This window comes from Pimephales promelas, chromosome 15, assembly GCF_988280905.1.
Source record: "Pimephales promelas chromosome 15, fPimPro1.hap1.1, whole genome shotgun sequence".
In the NCBI taxonomy this organism is placed as follows: Eukaryota; Metazoa; Chordata; class Actinopteri; order Cypriniformes; family Leuciscidae; genus Pimephales; species Pimephales promelas.
In genome coordinates this window covers 6,756,298-6,779,481 of record NC_142783.1, presented here as the reverse complement: position 1 = coordinate 6,779,481, position 23,184 = coordinate 6,756,298, and the positions used below count along the sequence as shown (strand labels likewise).

The window sequence follows — 23,184 nt, the reverse complement described above, 5'->3', positions numbered from 1 at the left end:
CCATTTGATTTGACTTCCTTTGTAATCTGTTTATTTTCAGGGAGTTAGGGAAGTTATTTTGTATTTTTGGTTGACTCCGTTTAGGTAATTTAGTATTGTTTCGTTTATAAGTTCATTTTGTTTATTATTTTGGCCTTGGGGCACCCTGAAGTCATTTTTCTTTAACTTATCATTTCCATTTCCACTACAAAAACAAAAATAAATAATTTTTGTGGAACTTAGCTTTTGTCTTTTTTTTGGGTTTTTGTTTTGGTGATCTGTCGGCCGGGGCCGGTTTCCTTTTTTAACAGCGTTTTAAAACTCCACGTCCAACCGTTCCGTATAATACGGGACATAACATTATGCCAATGATGCCAAATGCAACTCATACTGTTTATATGATTTTAAAAGATGTCTCTTATGCTCACCAAAAAACAAATCAGCATTTATTTAATAATAATAAAAAAAAAAAAAAAAAAAAAAAACTTATCCTCAAAGCTAACCACTTAAAATCCAGTCATTCGAAAGGGAATATATTTGTGGAAACCATGATAAAAAAAAAATTTGTAAGAGACTTTGATGAATAGAAAGTTCGAAAGAACAGCTTTTGAAAATGATTGTTTTAGTAACAATGGAAAAGTTCTAAATAAAATAATTTACAAAAAAAAAAAAAAAAGACCTCAATGTCTTTTGTACTAAAATGGCCCCCACAGTCACCAGATCTCAACCCAATAGAGCATCTTTGGGATGTGGTGGAACGGGAGCTTCGTGCCCTGGATGTGCATCCCACAAATCTCCATCAACTGAAAGATGCTATCCTATCAATATGGGCCAACATTTCTAAAGAATGCTTTCAGCACCTTGTTGAATCAATGCCACATAAAATTAAGGCAGTTCTGAAGGCAAAAAAGGGTCAGACACAGTAATCGTGTGGTGTTCCTAATAATCCTTTAGGTAAGTGAACATTTCTTGGTGAAAGTGCATTATTTTCTTGCATGGGCAGCAGCAGTGTGAACATACTGCTAAACTTCTCCTTCTGTGTTCCACAGTCACAAGTCACACAGGTTAAGTGACACACGAGTTTTCATTTTGTTTTCCCTTGCACAGGCAGCTAAAATAATCAAGGGAAGTAAATCAAAAAGGAGATGTAGCGGAAGACTTTTAGAAAAAGGACAAAAAGGAGTTATTACAGTTTGCTCCGATTCCAATTTAGCTTCAGGATCCGGCACATTCCACTTGGCATTTCAGAGCAAATGGAAACTAGGTTGGGCACTGGTACTATGGCAGATGAAACAAATCAAATCTTCCTGAAGCCATTTGCACTGCAGTCTTTACACACACATGGTGAGCGTGGCCTGTTCATTTACGGCGACAGTCCGTTAACCGTCCAAACAAACGCATGAGCAGGTGTTTCTGCCCCGACGTCCACATACACACCGACGCAAGCCTGGCAATCACTCAAGAACTAATACACGTTTACAATCAGTGCGCATCGCTGTATTTATATGTGTGTGTGCTCTAATGTGTAATGAATAGGTTGAGGAGTGGAGGCACATGCCTGCCTGCTGAAATTCTGGAGGGCCCGACTGATGCCATTCCCATCTCATTAGGGAGGCTGCTTATTCCGCCAGGCGCTAGGCTGTTGCCAAGGCCTTTGCACTCCATCATGACCACGCTGGCTACGCCACACCAGTGTGTGTGTGTGTGTGTGTGTGCGTGTGCCACGTGCCGGCGCAGCAGGAGCTGAGGCAACCGTGACAAATTGTTGAAAAGGTCCGACTGAACCCAACGCTGACAAGCACCTGAGCCTGAGGGCTGCACACAAGGAGCCTCACTTCTGCATGCTTTCTGCTCAAAACACACAGCGGGAAGGGAGGGGGTGAAACACGTATAGCTTAGCCTCGAAATAAAACCCAATCGAAATGATCAGCAACAGACGGCACGTGGCGTTATAAATGTGTACGTACAAATCGGAGTGTTAAGGCCATTGCACACTGAGTACGAAATTTTCGGATGCGTATTTTCGTGTTCGTCAGCCTAAAAAATTCGTCACGCATAGAAACCTTGCACACCGAGTCCGTTGCGTATTTATTAAACGTTTGCGGGAAAAAAACGCAAAAATACCAAATGGATTCGTCAAGCAGTGAGGATGATTTTTGCCCTCTCTCATATTGAAAAGAGAAAAAACAGAAAATATTACGTCCATCCAATCCTGAAATTGCGCCGAGAGGAAGGAGAGTTCCTTATCAAGGAGTTGCGAATTTATCCTGAGCGATTCAAAATTTACCTCAGAATGTCAGCGGGACAGTTCGATGCTTTGCTAGCGATTCTGGAGCCACATATTAAAAACAAGACCACCAATTTCCGTGAACCAATCGATTCTGAACGGAGACTGGCAGTGTGTCTGGTATGGACCAGGCATGGACACACACACAAACACACACCCGCGCGCGGCCCGGTGGAAGCGCTGGGCAGACAGAACAGCTAGGCTGTTATTGTGTATATATTGTGCCCAAATAATACATTAGTTATCGAATAGGCTGCTCAATCACACTTTATTCGATCCTAAATTTCAATCTGATTGAAAGGGGAGGTTTATTAATTTCATAATCCAATATAGAGAAGAGAACATAAACACTTGATCGAATTGAAAACCGAAACTGAAAGCACGGCGCATACGTGCAATGATTTGAGGACGAGCTCCCCCCGCCCTGAATTGTCAAAAGACCTCTCAAAATGCTGGCTCTGGATGCGAAAAACGCAGAAAATCGAACCCGATCCGATTAATTTTATGACGGACGAAAGTTTCGGAGGCGGTGTGCAAGCGTGACCGACATAACGTGAGGTCGAATTTTTTTTTTAACGTGCGAAAATTTCGGATGCGAATTTCGGACTCAGTGTGCAATGGCCTTTACTGTGTCTAAAAATGAAAGGTTTTGCTGGTATAGGAAACATGGGTAACATTATAGGAAACAGCCTTTGTATCCTCGAATTAAAACGGATCTCTGTAATCAAAACGATCAGCTAAATACGGCATGCACACATAAACATAAAATCTGAAAAAATGCTACTACAGAAACACGGTAAAGTGCCTTACAGATGAATAACAGTGATTACTGAAAACACAACTGAGATGTAAAGCATATTAAGTAATGGGTGCGATAGAAAAGTGTATGTGCGTGAAATAGAGGACAGAGGGAGGGAGGGGAAGAGAGGAATGAGAATAAGGGATAATAAGCCTGATCCCACTAGGTCAACAGAGCCATATGGCGTGCCATTATCAGAGATGCAGATGACTTAAGCGTGGCTCAGCTATTGAGATTCCTAAAACAAATATTGACCTCAGCCAGAGTCACCGCTGCCGTCGGCTAACCTGCACTCCCACTTCCTGAGGATGAAAAAAAAAAAAAATCCTAACCTCCCATCTATTGAACAGATTTACGCAGCAGTCACAGCACATTACATTTCATACATTGATCTGCGACTAAGCGATGTTTGCGGCTTCACATCAGTTCTGGCACACCTCTGATTTACGTGATACTGCTCCGGCAGCTGTTTACATAAATGCACGCTGCTCTTTAGAAACAGGATTTGTGCTTTATTGTTCCTTGTATGCTTGATATTAAAGCAGTAGACAACTAACTACAAAAAAAAGTGGCGTATAAGCTATTTTCACTCAGAAATTGCTGATAAATGTCACAAATTACAAGTACACATTGAATTAAACCTGAAAATTTCTTGTAAAACGTACTCCAATAATCTCTAAACATCATTTTTGCAGTGTATCACGCTGGATTTACTGACAGACTTGATTTATGATTTATGATCATCAATGCCCAACGTCTCATCTCTGTCTCGGGTTTCTCTAATTGTTGTGGCACAGGTTGTTCCTTTGAATACATGAGGTGGGTTCCTGAGGGCTGGATGACGGTGACATGGGCTAATTCAATAAAGGAGAGAACAGTGCAAGCGCTCGTCTCGATCTGAACATACAGGAAATACGCTGAATGTTTGCACAGACTGAGGTCTTTTAGATGACACTGTTCCAAACGCTAATGCTGAGAGAAAAACAAACACGGGACCGCTCTGTGTTTCCCGCAGGCGAGCGGGAACCTACATAAAGTAGTCACGAATCCAAAGTTTAGGGATTTCCCAACGCGATTGTAATTTAAGTCACCATTTGAGCACCTGTGATGGAAAAACTCTCGGGTCTGATGGAAACGAAACGCAGTGGGAGTTTCCAAACCCATCAATCGTAAGAACACGACTCCTAAAGTTTCACGCACCCAGAACACTCAACGCAAAACATTTCAGAAAGACCTGGAAACGGGATGTGGTGTCAAAAGGGCAGATTTAACATCCCCCTGAATTGTAAAATAATGTGATGACCTCATTCAAGCACAGGTCAGATTGTGCGTAGATGGGAGAAAGGGATAAAGGGGATAAAAAAAAGTGTGTAAACAAAAAGTACAATAGCGCTGTTACAACAGAGAGGGAAAAACAGATGAAGCAAATCCACTTTGGAGAAGAAATGTCCTCTAAGCATACCGTGGAGGGGTTTGAACAGATAATGCTCTTTTGGAGGCCACTTTGCCACCCCACGGTGCACCAGGTGACAAAGGCGAGGCATTAAAGGCTGTCGAGAGCAGGAGCCCAGGGGACCGCACAGACTCATTGAGTATTCAGGAACAGTCCAAAACAATCTATTCAACTGGGCCTTCAACCAGAACACTCTGTGGCAGGAGCTTCAACTGGTCTGTACAAGTTACTACAAAACGATTGTTTGTAAATCACAGGGAAACATTCGGATTTAGATCCAAGTATGATTCTGAATCATCACTTGTTATTATATTATCGTAATTGTTGTACAAGCTGACATTATCGAGTGTCATTCACTTTACAAAAAGCAAACAATAAGATGCCTTGAGATTGTGTGATGTAGTCGAGTAGAATTACCCCATTTTTTTTTGAAATATTTTCTCAGAATATCAGAACAAACATAAATGTGATAGATTACATAACAACAGTTCAATAAACAAGAGGTTAAAATTGTGTTGCATTTTAAACGTGTTATTCAGGGAACACATTTTGTTACTGAATGAATACACGCTTTTGAACAAATTGGTCGAGTCAATGATACAATGACCCATTTATAAAGACAGTCACTCATCATTCCTGATAGAATCAGGAATTTGAATGAATGACTCAATGACAGTTTTAGTGTCATCTTTAAAGTAGGGCTGTCAAATGATTAATCGCGATTAATCGCATCCAAAATAAAAGTTTGTGTTTACATAATATATGTGGGTGCACTGTGTAGAATTATTTTGTATATATATATATATATATATATATATATAAATACACACACTTGCATGTATATTTAAGAAAAAAATATTATTTATATGTAAAATATTTATATATAATATAAATTATATATAAATCTATATACAAGAAAATATTTCTTAAATATATACAAGCATGTGTGTGTATTTATATATGTAAAATAATTATACACAGTGCACCCACATTTATTATGTAAACACAAACTTTTATTTTGGATGCGATTAATCGCGATTAATCATTTGACAGCCCTACTTTAAAGTATATACTTTTTTAATAACAATGTTTATTGATAAAAATGTCAGAATCTGACAAAACACATGATGCATACATCTAAAGGTCTTTGCACACTGAGTCCGAAATTTCCGTATGCGTTTTTTTCGTGATTTAGTGGGTGTGAATTGTCAAAACACCATTCAAACTGCTTGCTACGGATGCAAAATACGCAGAAAATCGGACCCGATCCGATTGTTTTTTTTTTAATTTAAATAACGCGAGGTCGTATTTATTTTTAACGTGCGAAAATTTCGGACGCGAATTTCGTACTCGGTGAGGGGGAAAAAGCCCTTATAAAAGTAAAATGACCATGGAATTCAATAAAAAAAGAGGAAATAAAACTGCTGTGAATTGCACAGAATATCAAGATTCAACCAGTCAAGGTACCAGCACAAAAATCACACTCAGCAAAATATCATGTCATTACCGATATCAACAAAATCCCAGAAACGATTTTTGTCAATATTGCACACTCCCACACACATATTTAGTGGTTATTATAAGTCAGATGTTTTACCGTATGAGTAAGTCCATTCGTTTTTTATCACCCTACCCTACTAAATTAGCCATCGTGAAATAATAATTTTTTCTGACGTGTGTGTGTGAGGGTGATAGAGCGAGATGAAGAGAATGTGTGTAGTTGTCCAGATGGTAAGGGGTGGCCAGTGGGGAATTGAGAGGTCAAGCACTTTGGCAGATCAAAGCCAAGGTCAGGTGGCAGTAGTGGCCATGTTCAAGGTGCAAAGGGACTCAGAGGGCCTCAGATGGCTTCTCATTAGCAGTCAGCTCAGGGCCCAGACCCCAGGGACCGCCTTCTGAACCCATCCCACCCTGAAACCCCTCCCTTCAGTCCACACACACAACAAAAGATCTCACCCCGCAGGACACCTCAACACTGCTGACTCAGGGTCACAACGCCAGTTTGACACTGCGCATAAATCCATCATTTACATGTTGGTGAAGATAAGGAAGTAGCAAATGAAGCGGGGGGTAACAGGAAAGGACAGCCTCGGTTAAGATTACATCATGAAATGGTCCTGTTCATGGACCTTAGTCAGAGTAGACACCATATGTAGTGTGATGTGAACTGAAAACAAGACTGTGTGAGGGATGTGAATATCAGGGGCCGGATTCACGGAAATCCTCTTAAGAAAGACGTCAAGCAATTTCTTAGGATTATAAGAAATTTGTAAGAATGTTCCTAGTTTCAATTCTTGAAAAATTCTCAAATATATTCTTATTTATGTTTCCTTCACAAGAAAATGCCAGGTTTTGGTGTCTGATTGTATGATGGTAATAATCAAAATAAACATTCACGGTATTTCCGTTGCAACTGGCTTGCTCTTTTCAAAGAGCCGATGTCAATATGGAGAGGTCTGTTGCATTAATAACTTTATTAGACATTTTATCTTTGGGGATTTAAGACTTAAGAATTAGATTGGAGGTTATCCATTATTATCCATAATTAACTATTTACAATTTGAAAAATATTCTTTTCAAGAAATTTGCTTAAAACAATCTTAAGAAATGTTTTTGTGAATACAAAATATTCTCAACTGTATTCTTGAAAAATCTGGGAAACAGGTTTAATTTTCTGGAGTTTTTAGTATATGTTGCGGCGAGGCATATTTTCAATGTTTTGATTGCAATCAATAAAATAGTGAAAAAAGTGTCTACCCTGACCAATGTCTGAAAGCATTTTTTTGTAAGTTTACACTAATTTTGTATTTAACCCTATAAATCATACTTTGACAAAACGGAACAGCTTTGTGACAAAGTGCAAAGAGCAGATGGACATAGTAACCCAGAGGGGCCTGAGGAAGAGGTGTAATGCTAGAGCTGTTTCAGTGGGTTTGAAGCTCTATTAGCATGGCAGGGGTCAATTATCAGACAGAGGCTTGAGGCCATGCACTGCTGTGTCTGGTTAAGCTGAAGAAAGGCCAGGTCTGATCAGAGATGGAGGCTGTAATTGAAACATAAGGAGCCTCAGGAGTTCTAGCCTGAGGACAGGCCACTTTGCTGCGCTTCTGCATTTCACTGCCGAGCCTGACAGTGACGCTTGAATAAAAAAGTGCAAATTGTAAAATGTGCTTAAAATGGAAGTCTATGGAGAAGTACACTAGGACAGTGTGTTTTAAACATGTAGCTACAAGACACACCGCTAGTGTGATAAAAAAACAACAACAAAAAAACAATAAATCAATTGTTTGAGCAAAGTTAAAAAACTATTAAAAGTTTTGGGATGAGTATGTTTTTTTTTTAATTAATACTTTTATTCAGCAAGGACACAATAAATTGATCGAAAGTGACAGTAAATACATTTATACTGTTACATAAAAAACTTTGTAAATACATTCACTTCTTTCAATTCATCAAATAATCTGGAAAGAAAAAAACACTGAAGACTGGAGTAATGATGCTATTGATCACAGGAATAAATGACATTTTACCATATACTAAAATAGAAAACAGTTATTTATAATATTTAGTGGTGGGCATAGATTATTCTTTTTAATTTAGATTAATCTCACTGTAATCTTGGAATTAACTTATTCATTCAGAATATGTATGCTACCCAAATAAATAACCTCGTAGGTAGTTTGTAAGATGGGCAGGGGCGGAGCTAGACTCTCAGTACAGTGGGGGCGGAGCTTCATCATGGGGCTCTCTGCTGTCATTTTAAAATTAAAACCATATAAAAAAAAGAAACAAGTAAAATATCTGATGAATGCATGTAATAATGGGTCACTTGTTGAGCCAAGTAAGCTTATGTTAAATAAAACACAAAGACTATCTTGTTCTTTTCCTTTAATGTGCCCGATTTATATTTTCTCTCCATTTTCGTAATTATTCTCTACATTGTACATTCGCACCTCACGGCACCCACTGTACTCCTGAGGGAAGTAGGCATGCCTTATACGCTGTGTTTCGGTTCATTTATGACTCACAAGACGAGCTTCAGTTCACGAGCTGGCGAACCTGTGTTGTGATCATCTATTGTCTGCTATATTTATTTCTAATTTATTAAATCCAGGCAATTGGTTGATGAAACATTGATTAAGATACAATTAATACAAAACGAAATTCACCTTAATGAAAGGCTTTGTGCTTTGTTTGATGTGAAAGTTTTAAAGCAGTCTTTCAGTGCCGCTTTCAGAGTGGTCAAGTCCGTAACGGGGAACTGTTACATAACATTGTTTTTCCCTCATAAATGCGTACACGAAAAAATGCGTGCTCCCTGTGGAGAGCCAACCCTTCTTCATCCAGTGGGTAGTATTACTTTTGTGCTTTTGCCACCTAATTTTTTTTTTGTGTGTGTGTCACGTCCGTTACGGATGTACATTTCCCTCATATTTAATATAAAATGCATTGACTGATATTTTTCTAATGTCTGGATAAACAGACGTTTCAATATTTTGGTATTAAACGGCCATAACAGTGCAATTCGGCTAGGTATACATCTGCGCTAAAATATCAAGGTGAAAGTCATCATAGCTTGCGTAGTATACCAGCTCCCAAGCCAACTTTGAGAATAGATTAACGGCGATATTTTGTTTTTATTGGCCAATAAGAGTCTCACGTTAACGCCGATAACGGGCCACCACTAATAATATTATTTCACATTATAAGACTTTTTACTCCATTTTTGATGGTACAAATGCAGCCTTGGTGAGCAAAAGCGATGGTAGCGTGTGTACATCCAACTCCTGTCATAAGAATGTCAAAATCTGGCTACATAATAAGGCTACAAGTCAAGTAACTATCCCTAAAAATATATATGTTTTGCTTTTTAAACCCTCAGGAATTCCAACAGAGGTTTACTGCAACTGCACTAATGTGATCATGACATTTATTCGCTTTTACTACAAACGCTGTAACATTTTACACACAAAAAAGGGACAGCTCAATGTTCATTAAAGGTCTTTCTCATTACACTGCTATTAAAATGTTATTTTAATTAACCTCTAGTATAGACAGAAATGATGGACAGGAATGTTTATGGACAGACATTTAAAGTTTAAAGAGCAAATGCAAATTTCCATCATTTCATTGCTGTAACTATCAAGGCACGGCAAAGGTTAACAATACGCTTCTGCTCACCCCTCTCTTATTTGGCCTCTAAATGGGCTCTTGTGAGAGGAAGGAGAAGTTGAAGAACTGGAGAGTGACCATGCATGCTCAACCTCCACTCCAGCCAAGCACCAGCCATTAACCTCCACCAATCACATTGACCTTGCCGTCTAGCCGGGGAAGAGGATAATTGGCTGGTTTAGAAAAAAGGCCCCGCTGCTTTTGGGATATTGTCCGAGCGAACGCACTGCTGACATTCTCTATCTGTGAATGGAATGTTCTGCATACAGATGCCTTTCCATTTCGGCTGCACTTGTGCTCTAATTAGGCGCTGACACCGGCCGTCAGATCAGACACACTTCCAGTGTCTCAGCTACGCTGTGATTATATAGTATCACCGCCAACACACTTATATTGTGCCATGCTGTGTTTGACCATTCGTTATGCTGAGATATGCGAAAGAACAAAACTTTTAAGGTTAAGGTATTTATCTGACTAAATTAAATGAGAAAAAAGGCAAACAGTTCCAGGTTTTGTTTTTGTCAAAAAATGCATAGAAAAACAAAAAGCTCACCGGAAAAAATACATACAACTACAACACAATTAGTTATTACTAACTTGTTGGTTCTCTCTTGTTTTTAAATGTCTTGGCCAAAAATTACACCAGCACAATTTGACATGTTTCATTGCGTTATAAACAGTTCTGGGAGTAACGCATTACAAAAGTAATACATTACAGTAACATATTACTTTTTGCTGTAACGCAGTAGTGTAAGGCATTACTAATCAATTATCAGTAATATTTTACTCGTTACATGTTCAGTGAGGCTTGTATTACAGTTGTATTACAGTGTATTGTCTGCTTTTACTTCTTAAAGGCAACAGACTATGTGAAAATTTTAAAGCAGTCTTTTAGTGCCAGTTCAGAGCGGTTGCATCTGTAACATTGTTTTTTCCTCATAAATGCGAACAAGAAAACTAAAATAAAATGAATATTTTAAGTTCTATGGAGACTGGAGAGCCAGCCCTTCCTCATCCGATTTGCGCAGTGTAATTAACAGAATTACAAAAAATATATTTTGCCTCCTATTTTTTTGTCACGCATGAATGTGTGTCTTTTCCCTAATATTAAAAATAAAACAGACTGATATTTGTCTAATGTCTGGAGTCCTTTAAGGAAGTAGCCTATATACGTTTCAATACATGTATTTTCTGAGAATTTTTATTTCAAGTTTTGACCGCAAATGTCATGTCCATAATGCTGGACTTCCTCAATTTTAAATAATTTATCCTCAACTAGTTTTGTGGTGTAGGTCTACGTATTTTATAATGTTAACTTCAAATAATACTAATAGCCTAATTTAAAGGTAAGGCAGCATTGGATCTGGACGGTAAGGAGAATAACGCTGGGAGTTGGAAGGGGTGTGTCGCGATTCTGTTCGTGGATCTGAGTCGTGTGGCGAATCGCGATTTCGGTTTCATATTGCATATCGTTACAGCCCAAAAGTTAAGTTCTACTTAGTTATTTTGGTGAAAGTAACTCAAAAGTAATACATGAGTAATGTAACGCATTACAATTGTGGGACAGTAATATTGTAAGGTAATGAATTACTTTTAAATAACAGTAACAAGTAATACCTAATGTATTACAGTTTGGAAGTAACTTGCACAACACTGGTTATAAAACAATTGACTCCAATCTCAACTACACAATATGCTTACCAAATATTTTAATAATATTTGACACTGCAGATTCAGGGCTTGATCATACTCTTATGACGTATTTTGAAGCATTTGCAAACAAGGTGCTCGACACACGCCCACTTGAAAGTTTTATCTAGCGCTGTAAGATTAATCGCAATTAACATGAAATCGCGCTTAAACCGGTTTGGTTTATTGCAATTATGAAATCACAAAGGCATTGATTATGATGATTATTTGTCAGTGACCAGTAGTAAACGCTGCTCCATCTGAAAGCACTGCGAGTATGAGTAGCTTATAACGTAAATTTGAAAAAGCAAAACATCTTTCCAAACATGAGAAGCATTTATGAAGCTCTTGTCCAACAAAAGACAACATTTAATAAATCAATGCTTCTGTTTAAGCTACATATAGTATGACACCTATACATACAGTATGACGCTGCGCACAAAATAATCACAGCCTTTGCCAAATCATGTGCGGTTTCATTTTGATGAATCGTTCAACCCTAAAACTGGAGTTGCGTGCAAAACAAGCGCTCATCAACATGGCGACTTCTGTTCTTGTGTACAAATTTGGCTTACATGCATTCTAGCCGCAAATGTTAAAATAACTAGGGCTGTAGTCAACCAAAGAATTCCTTAGTCGACCAAAGTCTTGTCCTACGCAACGATTAGTCGACCAAAAAAAAAAGACGGGATGTTTTGATTGAACATTTTTTAACAATTGTCATAGAGCATTTATAAAACAACAACGAAAAAACATCAAAAATACATAAAATTATAATAATAATACAAATCTTTTCAAATTTTAACTGCAAAGTGAGGAGCTCTGTCCTAGGTCTGTAGTGACAATCACAATCACACACCTGACCACACCACACGCTACAAAAAATATAACCACTATCTGCCACATAATGACAAATCCTAAAAAAAATCCTCGTTTATACAGGCTGTATATTATTCTTTACTTTCAAAGCTATTAATTAACTTTAATCCAGCCGATCTAGGCGTTTTAAAACAAACACACACACACACACAAAAAAAAAACCCTAAAAAAAAAGAACCTAAAAAGCCTAAAAACAATCCTAATAATAATGGGCTGTATTGTAGGACCACATATAGGTTAGTTTTCATTTTGTTGCATTATTTAGGATATTTTCAAATGTGTCAAGTGTACAAATAAAAACAAAAACATATTAATTATATTTCAAATGTACTGTAGATGCGCGGCATGCGAGCTCAAAACGGAAGCAACACAGTCGTGGTGCGACGCGCTCTTTTTTTTTTTTTTTTCAAGTGTATCCACGCCGGATAAGATAAAAACATATAGTGTATAAAAACATAAAAACCAAAACAAGTAGCGTTTTAACTGAATGAAAACATCTAAACTACCTATATCCCTTACTGAGCGCGAAGCTGCAACGCAGCTGCGAACCGAGTGTTCTATGTGTTCTGTTACAAAATAGCCTAAATTTAAGCATTTAAAGTTGGGGATAAAACATAGGCTAATTATATATAGAATGCAGTAATATATAACTGCTTATAAAGGAATAAATATCAAGGTCAATATTAGGGCTGGGTAATAAATATCGATTTCTCGATATTAATCGATTCTCATTTTTACGAACCGATATCGATTCTTAAATCTCAAGAATCGATTAGTCATCCTGTTTCATTTGAATGAATGGGACATTGTATCGCGGCTGCGCGCATCCAAAAAAAATCGCAATAATCTTTGTTCTTTGTTACTATTGACATGAAACAAAGTCTCAGTTTTGAAATTACGTCCATTTTCTTTAGAAGTTCAAAAACATAAATAGCGTTTTGGCGCTGTGGCGTGAGAAGCAGCAGCGCTGATCTCTCTTTCGGCTTAATAATACCAGTCACAGCGCGAAATAAACATGAATGAGCATCTGAAAGTGTGTTAAAAGATAGAGTACAACTTATCGAAATCCGTATCATGTCACATTGATTCGCTCAATCAGCGTTTCAACCGTGGAAAGACGTCAGTTAAACAGCTTGTAATCAATGTCATGTATCGTCATATTTACCTCAGAAAACCCACATAAACTCATTAGTCAGCTAGAAAAAATAACTCTAGAGAGGAGCATTTTGCTAAATATATACACCATATTACATATGCATTATAATCTTAATGTTCTTCAATATTTAATGCATATTTGAATAAATCTGGCAAGTTTTTATGACAGCCACCATTTAAATGTTTATATTTCATATAATCTTCTTATTATAAAAATAAATAAAAGTGTAATTTAAGTGTTTGTATAACTACAAAACAGTTCATTATTACCTTCATATTAGGCTAATGAAGCCTATTGGCTACAACTAGACTCCCATAGTTTACAGCATTTAAGAGATTTGATTCCCTTGAGAAAAATGGCCATTTATTGTAACTGATATCCAAAATAATCGATATTGAATCGAATCAAATCGAAATCGAAATCGAATCGAATTGCAAGCTTGTGAATCGAAATCGAATCTAATTGTGAAATTTGTCTCAATACCCAGCCCTAGTCAATATCATTGAAAATGTATTTCCATTGGGAAAGAAAAAAAAATGCAACTGGTCGACCAATAAGAATGTCAGTCGACCATGACGGCATCGACCGATTAGTCGACTAAACGACTAAAGTCGACGGCCCTAAAAATAACGCAACAAGCTCAAATCAGATCCAGAAATGGTCAGAACACCACACAGCTCCCGTATTACTCTCCACTGGACACGCATGATTTCCGGTCTCTCATCATTGTGGGATAGTGGAGAGACAGCTTGATTACACGGTTTCTGAACACGAAGCATTTATAGAAGCACACTCAGCCTTAAATGTTAACTCGAAAAGCTCCGCTAATGAAAGAATGAAGAATCGCTTCTATTTCCAAATTAACCATTTATGAGGGCTTTTATGTTGAAAAGCAAATCAGAGAAGAGCAAGCAGCAAGATATGTACAGATAAAGAGAGAGCACAATGGACGTGATGCCAGTTCCCGTCAGCTCCAGTGCCCGTGGGATGGCAGGTGTTGATTGGTGGATTTCTATGGCGCCGCTGTAAGGGTACCTGTTGTCACGGTACTGGACGGAGGCGCGAAGCATGTCTCGGTGGAAAAGCCAGGAGGAGGTGTGAGGTGATTACGGGATGGACGGGGGAGGGGAAGAGAGGGAGCACTCCGGAGGGACGAGTGAAACAATGCTGCTGATGTGCTCGTCATTAGCTCAAGGCCCTGGCGTCTCATTACTCAGCTTGTTCTCAGAAAGAGACGATGATTACTGATCAAGAGTGAGCGTGTGCATGAGACATGGAGAAACTACAACAAACAAGGCTGGTCAGAAAACATCCCTCTCGTCTTTCAGTCAGTAATGTCAGCTTCTGAAGGATGTGCGTGTGCGCGTCTCTTCCACTTTAACACGAGACTAATTAAGCCCAAAGCCCAGAGCCGAGGGGACATGAAGGGGAGTTGAGACAGGTTAATTGAACCTCAAGGGGGACGTTCACACCCTGCACATCTCACCTCTCCAGCATCCATCTCAGGAGGAGACGCAGCGACGTAGAGTTACGAGCGTGACATCACTTCCCATGCAGATTCCCGTATAGAGCTGCCAGGCCGGCCGAGTCTGAGCGCAGATTTACGACGGGTTTAAATCAAACATCTCTGCACTACCTGAGCGTGAACACAAAGGCTCCTCTGCCTGCGGCGCTCGAAGTATTGATCCGATCTATGGGTCAAAGACGAGGGCTTGTAGGCACAGAGTGAGAATGTAGAGAGGTTAACAGGTTACACCGCACTCAACGATCTGCCGCGGTGATACAGGTGGCACCCGTATTATGGATCTCAGGGGAATCGTTGATTAAGGTGTGACTCGGCAGTTTCCCACAATAGAGAAAACGCGTATTCTGAACGCCAGTCTCGCTTTCTCACTTGAGAAAGACCTGATAGGAATGGGGAAGTGACTTTAGAGGCTGTGGAAAGCGGGAACACAGGATTTTTGAAGACACAACTTGAAGTGTCTCTCTAAAAACTTTCACTGGTCAACCAATGCCAGCACTGCAGCAAAATGTTTCCAATTTCTGTTCACATGATGAAGCGTTGCTTTTGTGAACCTTTGAACTTCTCCTCTGCCTCCTTGCGACAAACCATTAGGCACTGAAATCAATGACTTTGCTGCATTCGACTCTAGTGCGTTGGCATCTTAAGCAGGGCTTGACATTAACAACCACCAACTCACCATATGCGGGTGTATTTCAGTAGTGGAGTGAAACGCAGTCACTCCTACTGACCTAAACTTCAATTGTAGTCTTTTAAAAAGGCATCCGAGATAATAAACTAAGTGCAATCTAGTATAGTCAAAAATAGTTTTTTCGATACATATCGATCCTGAACTATCTGAAACTCTTCCGCAGGACGCACCAGCAACACGTTCTCCCTCTTTAATCTGTCCGACAGCGGGCTGACGCACAAACCTGTCTCACTCGTTTAGTTTACTCCAGATGAATATTGTTGGTTACAGGGTGAGGGATTGCGCATATTGAACATAATTACACTCATTCCCGCTCAATTACACTAATTAGGCTCTCTATATACCGGCTGCCAAATAATAAGATAATCTAAAGAATATCTACAGTATATGGCAGTTTTTCCCTATGGTATCGATGTCAAAATTGTGGCCATTGAAAATGCGGAGTGACTAGTAACTTTGAAAAACCACAGTGGCTGGTGAGCAAAGAAGTTAAAATCCATGTAAAGGCAATTCTACGATTCTAAACACATTATAAATGTTACAAATGTATTACATATTACAAAGACTGTGAACTGTGAAGTACTGAAATACGGAGTTAGACCGTTAAACAGTTTTTCACCCTTGCTATTTTACGGATCTTTTGGGCGGGGCTAAAACAGGGCTCGATGACGCACTGGAGCCCGTGAGCTCGTGGACACGCCCCTACTTGATGACGCACTGAGGCTGCCCCGTAACAATAGAGCACATTCGCCGCTCAATCGCGAGTTACTGTCAGTACTATTAGTTACTACAGCCTACAGTTTTCTAGCTAGCTATCCTTTCGACGCGGAAATGCATAGGCTACTACCTGGATGCGATCGTGTACAAAACAGATCGGTGTCTTTATTTAAACTTCCTAAAAACGATCACATCAAGAAGGGGTGGATTAATTTTGTGTAGAGCCAACCATGATGAAGAGCTGAGGAGGATCACCGCCAACACCCGCCTCTGTAGTGATCATTTCACACAGGATCGTTTTATAAACTTTCCTCAGAGACAACTGGGATTCACTGATAATCCGCTGTTACTGGTGAACGGGGCCGAAACGACTATCTCCCGCCTCAGCGTTCATCTCCCCGTCACGTAATATCACCGTCGGCAGCTTTCCCGCTAGCGGGCGTGGTTTCAGTGCAGCTGTGGACACGCCCCCAGCGGTTGAGAACAGAGATAACTGCTCATTTTTTCAAGATTTTGATAGCTTATTTTATGTACTTCCCGGCTTTTTTTAATCAATCAAATCTGGCTGGGTGGCTAATTACACATTTTTCTGTGGTGAGACAAACCCAGAACACCTACTTAATTTTGACTTTACAGGGACTTTAATGTCAAGCTCTGATCTTAAGACTTTTACCCCTTTTCCACCAAAAAAAGAACTGGTTCGGAACTGGTGCTGGTTCAAAGTTGGTTCGGAGTTGGTTCAACTTGCAAACCGTTTCAGAACCTATTTGTTTTTCCACTGACTAGAGCGCCCAGGGAACGACGTCGTTACGTCACTGTGTACGTTGCCATACGTTTTAGCTAGAAACGCTTGCAAATACAACATTACTTTCGGATTATCTCTAACTCGTATACTAAGAAAGCTTTAAAAACAATTGAAATATGTAAGTCTTTTAATCTTTTCGTTATGTAATTTTTTCTTATTAGTTATGTACCCCTGTAATTGTGTCTTTTTTTCTTTCCATTATTTGTTCTATAATGTGACTTTTCTTCTTCGTAAGCATGACGTGGTAAAAGAACGGTTCTGGTCCAGCAAAGAGTTGGTGCCGCTTTGGAACCAGTTTTCCCGGCCGAGAACCGGTTCTTTGGCTGTCGAAACACAAAGAACTGGTTCGGCCGCAGGCACCGGCTCCGAACCGGCTCTCAAAATGTTTTGGTGGAAAAGGGGCTTTTGAGAAGATTGCATAGCCATGCATGGCTTAACTCCAAATTCTAGTGAGCAGTCTTGCTTTCTATGGTCTGCATGGCACAGACAAACCTGTTGATCATATTATACAGCATGATGTCACAAATTTCCTTATTAGACTAATGACCTAGAATCAAGCAAACAAAACAATTAAAAAAAAAAAAAAAAACTTTTCACTTATGGTCATTATACATTACTAGAAGAGTAATTTTTTCCCCCCACGATTTTGGAGGATTTTGTAATCATTCCAGATAAACGTTTTAACAAATTCAGACTGATAAGGGCTTTAATATGAGATGCAATGAGGGAAATAATCAAGCCAACAAACCGCGACTATAAAAGGCAATTGGGAACAGTGGTGCTTTTAAAAGAAGTTATAATAAGATGGAGCCGTCAAGGCAGACGCATCTCAAGTCAGAGGTGGGCAGCGCAGGTTCTTTGAAGAGCTCTTTTGTATCAGACACAGGCCTCTTTGTGATAAAAAGCTCCAGCATTTATAAAGCCCTCCTCACTGAGACAATGAGATTAATTCACATGCGAATATGCATTGGGCGCTGAATAATCAGCTAAAGATGCGCTTCTGAATGGACATGGATTATAAGTGAGATCCTGTGATCCTCTTTTAAGGTATCAGACGAATGCATGGAAAATTAACAATGGTGTTAAACAATGATTCAAAATCAGACAAAGACAAAAAAAATCTAACTATAGTTTCAGTGAGAGAAAAGATCAATAGTGCAGAATATTTAATTAATTAATTAATTCAATACATGCCTTTACCACACATGCTGTTTATTAGGAACATGTAACCAAAAACCTAATTAAATACAGTCAAGCTTTTTAATGGCGTTAATTATACATAATGGTTTGTCAATTCGTATATATATATGCATGTGTTGTTTTGTTAACTATTATATTTGATACGTCAGACTTTATGGATGATATAGTCTGATATAGTTAAGTGAGACTATGGAGATCATAAAAAAAAAAAAAAAAATGCTTCACTTTTATTCAGAGGCCCAAACTAAGCAAAAAAATATGCAATTGGATGCAGTAGCCGATATTTATACAATATGGCTAAAAATGAAGATGCAATTCTAATAGCTTGTAATGTAAATTAATGAGATCCATATAACAGTATGAAGTAAACAGTCCAGTAAGTGTTTAACTATTTTACTAAATATTACTAAACATAATTTTTTTATTATTATTTTTACGTTTACTTTATACAAATCAGTAAAGATTTCAAAGCAAAAAGACACGAACAACAAGTTACAAGCTTTTTTTTTTTTTACAAGTACTAAAAAGCCTTTTACTTTATCAATCAGACGACAGAAGGCAGATTGTGTGCGACAGGTTTCACCAAAGATTTGATCGTGCATATTTGATCAAATACAATACAAGTAGGCTTTAAAGGGTTCATATTTATAGGGTTTAAAACTTAACTTAAAGCATGTTTAGAAGCAATTTGGCTTTTTTTTCGGAGGTATTAATTTTCACTGGTATTAGTATTACCTGCTGAAATGTTGATATCACAACAATCTGAACAATCAGAAATGAGAAAAAATAAGAATATGTGTAGGTGGGGATGATAAACAGACTTCTGGAGTAGCAACTAACTCTCCATCTTGTCTTTTTTGGTGGGGGGGAATGGGGGTTTAATTCTTGCCTGCAGGCGCACTGTGCAGTCAAGCGCACTACGAGGCAACAATTAAGCGTGATGTGGAAGCCGGCACCTGGTCCAAGGCATTCAGAGGCTTTCAGCAGCAGCTGACTGTACAGTGTCCTCCACACCAGGTGGTCCTCCTTCAATGACATTAGCTAGTGACTCCAGGGTTAATAAAGGGCCCGCATTGGCCCAGCGTGCTTGCACAAATCCCATTCACTTAGCCACAGACACTGGCTCTTTAAATGGGCTGACCAAACAATGTGCTCCCACAACACCCACATAAAGACAGCTCGAAACACAAGTTGAGAATGTTACTTGTCATCAGAATGCATACAGGCTGTCTTTAAAATGTAAATACATCTTATGGATATGCTGCTGGAGCAGCTGTAATGTTTCCTAATATTGGTCAAATCGATATTTTGAAACGTTATGACAATTTAAGTTTTAGATTTGATTTAATTTATTCCTGTGAAGCAAAGCTGAATTTTCAGCATCATTACTCCAGTCTTCAGTGTCACATGATCCTTCAGAAATCATTCTAATATGCTGCTCAATTATTAATTCGTGCTTAATTATTAAAAATAACATCAATGTTAAATACAGTTTGTGTTGCCTTGCTAAATAAAAGTACTGACTTTAAATAAATATAAAAAGTTAAATAAATAAACACATACAATAAAAATAAGAGTATTAAGTATTTAGTGCATATTTAGTTTTTAACATTGATAATAATCAGAAATGTTTCTTGAGCACAAAATCAGCTTATTAGAATGATTTCTGATTTATAAGTATATATATATATATATACATACACTCACCTAAAGTTTATCTAAACAACCAATCACATGACAGTTGCTTCAATGCATGTAGGGGTATGGTCCTGGCCAAGACAATCTCCTGAACTCCAAACTGAATATCAGAATGGGGAAAAAAAAGGAGATTTAAGCAATTTTGAGCGTGGCATGGTTGTTGGTGTCTGAGTATTTCACAATCTGCTCAGTTACTAGGATTTTCACACACAACCATTTCTAGGGTTTACAAAGAATGGTGTGAAAAGGGAAAAAAACATGCAGTATGCAGCAGTCCTGTGGGTGAAAATGCTTTGTTGATGCTAGAGGTCAGAGGAGAATGAGCCGACTGATTCAAGCTGATAGAAGAGCAACTTTGACTGAAATAACCACTCCTTACAACCAAAGTATGCAGCAAAGCATTTGTGAAGCCACAACACACACAACCTTGAGGCGGATGGGCTATAACAGCAGAAGACCCCACCGGGTACCACTCATCTCCACTACTAATAGGAAAAAGAGGCTACAATTCGCAAGAGTCACCAAAATTAGACCGTTGAAGACTGGAAAAATGTTGTCTGGTCTGATGAGTCTCGATTTCTGTTGAGACATTCAGATGGTAGAGTCAGAATTTTGCGTAAACAGAATGAGAACATGGATCCATCATGCCTTGTTACCACTGTGCAGGCTGGTGGTGGTGGTGTAATGGTGTGGGGGATGTTTTCTTTGCACACTTTAGGCCCCTTAGTGCCAATTGGGCATCGTTTAAATGTCACGGCCCACCTGAGCATTGTTTCTGACCATGTCCATCCCTTTATGGCCACCATGTCCCCATCCTCTGATGGCTACTTCCAGCAGGATAATGCACCATGCCACAAAGCTTGAATCATTTCAAATTGGTTTCTTGAACATGACAATGAGTTCACTGTACTAAAATGGCCCCCACAGTCACCAGATCTCAACCCAATAGAGCATCTTTGGGATGTGGTGGAACTGGAGCTTCGTGCCCTGGATGTGCATCCCACAAATCTCCATCAACTGCAAGACATTGACACTCCTGAAAGAATGCTTTCAGCACCTTGTTGAATCAACGCCACATGGAATTAAGGCAAATTTCCAGACCAAATTTCCAGCGTACACCTGGTGTACACCCAAAACCACGGTGACTTTGAGATTTATCAATATGGACATTGGCGTACGGCACGCTCAAATCCTACAACAGCTCAGGAGGTGGTGTACGCACGTTTTGAGTTAGTGCGGAAATGCGCAGAAAATTCCTAACCCCACAAAACGCACTGGCAAACTAAAATATATGATATATTATGACCCAGTGTAAAAAAAACAACAACATAGTAATTATAAACTTCAGTATTTATTTTTGTGCAACATGGACTTCAATGTTTAATTTGTGAGACTTTACCAAGGCATTTGATTTGTAAGCATTCCTTCAGTTGCGAGCCTGTGGACTTTACCCTGCCGTTTCAGGGTAAGCCCCGGCAGGTGCGCACGGATACGGTTCGGTAATGAAAGGCTTTCAATGACCAAAAAATAATTCAGACTGACAAAATAATAAAAAAATACATTCCTCTTCTTTTACATATAATTATAATACAAATAATAATAATAACGACATTCTTCTTCTAAATAACAAGCGCCATTTATAATACAAATCATAATAATAATAATAAGAACATTGCAAATTGTCATGCAATTATTAATGTGAATGAATGGTACTCCACATCACATCATCATCACTATTGTACACCCCAATAAATGTGAAGTGATTCTAAATTGAATGCTAATTCAAAAGACGTGTTGTAAAATAATGCAATGTGATAGGTCATTTCGGTATATCACGTCAGAGAAGTTTCTCTTCTTTGCCCTCTTACGTGTGTCCATGGCGTAAAATAAGGGCGTGGGGGGAGCGGAGACTTGAATATTTAGGGGCGTGTTATTCTAATGACAATCGTTTTCAGCCGCCGGATTTATCAAGGGCAGGCATTGCGTACATCTGGATTTCAAAGGTACGCTCAGCTTCATAAATCAGGCGGCGAGAGGAGTGTAAGCATAATCTTACGCCAACATATACACCCGTTTCTACGCAAGAATGATAAATGAGGGCCAATGTGTAATAATGTGAAATATATTATGTGAAATGTGATAATGTGAAATAATGTGAAATATATATATATATATGGGTGATTCTCACGAAATCTTGGTTTTAAAAATTTCAAACATGAAAATTAAAAAATGCTTGAATTCACAAAAAAACAAATCAGACATTAGAAACCAAGTCTGGAGAATTTGTGAATATTAATTTAAAAACATTTACTTACAATTTAAGACCTTTTTGAGCATAATTTCCAAAACAAGTCCTAAAAAATCTCATTACCGCAACAGTGTGAAAACATCAACACTCTTAGAAAATAAAATAAAATTTCACATTTTTAAAAACAGATTATTAACAGTCATGCACAGTTACTTAGAAATCTGAAATAATATTTATTTTTAAATTAGCATTATTTAAATTTTTTGTTTAATTTCTCTCATTACCGCAACACCTTCCACAATTTACAATCTTTTTTTTAATATATTTTAAAGAAACCTGACACATTTTCAAAATGATGTGACAAACCTGAAAGAACATAATGTGTAGATACTGTACATGCATTTAAAATCAAACTACACATTTTATATTAATTAAATTAAGATTTAATAATCATCTGTTGCGGTAATGAAACTTGAGTTTTGGAAATGAGGTTGATTATTTCGGTAATGATAATAAGTTTACTATGTCTAGATTTAATATGGAAAAATGTATAATATATGCAAAATCATGGATTCAATTTCAAATCTGTTTTATATTGTAGTGCTTCAATACATAACATTAGCAACAACAACAAAAAATACAAAAATAAATAACTTTAATATTTCGTTAAACAATAACTTATAAAAGTTCAGAGAGGGACAAACCTCTTCATTCTTCTACCTCTTCATAACTAAGTAAATGCCTATTGTTGGAAATATTTGTCAATGTATACACCTGGCTGCAAAGAAGAGATGAATGAGAGGAAAATATTGCCAAAAAAGAAGAGAAAGTATTTACAACATAAATTAGTTTTTACTGAATCTTTCTTTTTAATGAATGTAGAGGGAAT

The 23,184-nt window shown here is 38.2% G+C and overlaps 1 protein-coding gene across 5 annotated transcripts in view; it reads right to left on the bottom strand.

Moving 5' to 3' along the window:
- The window catches only part of ralgapa2 (Ral GTPase activating protein catalytic subunit alpha 2), a 244,784-nt gene that overhangs the window by 15,773 nt on the left and 205,827 nt on the right, over positions 1-23,184 (bottom strand). The gene's annotated exons all lie outside the window — the stretch shown is intronic.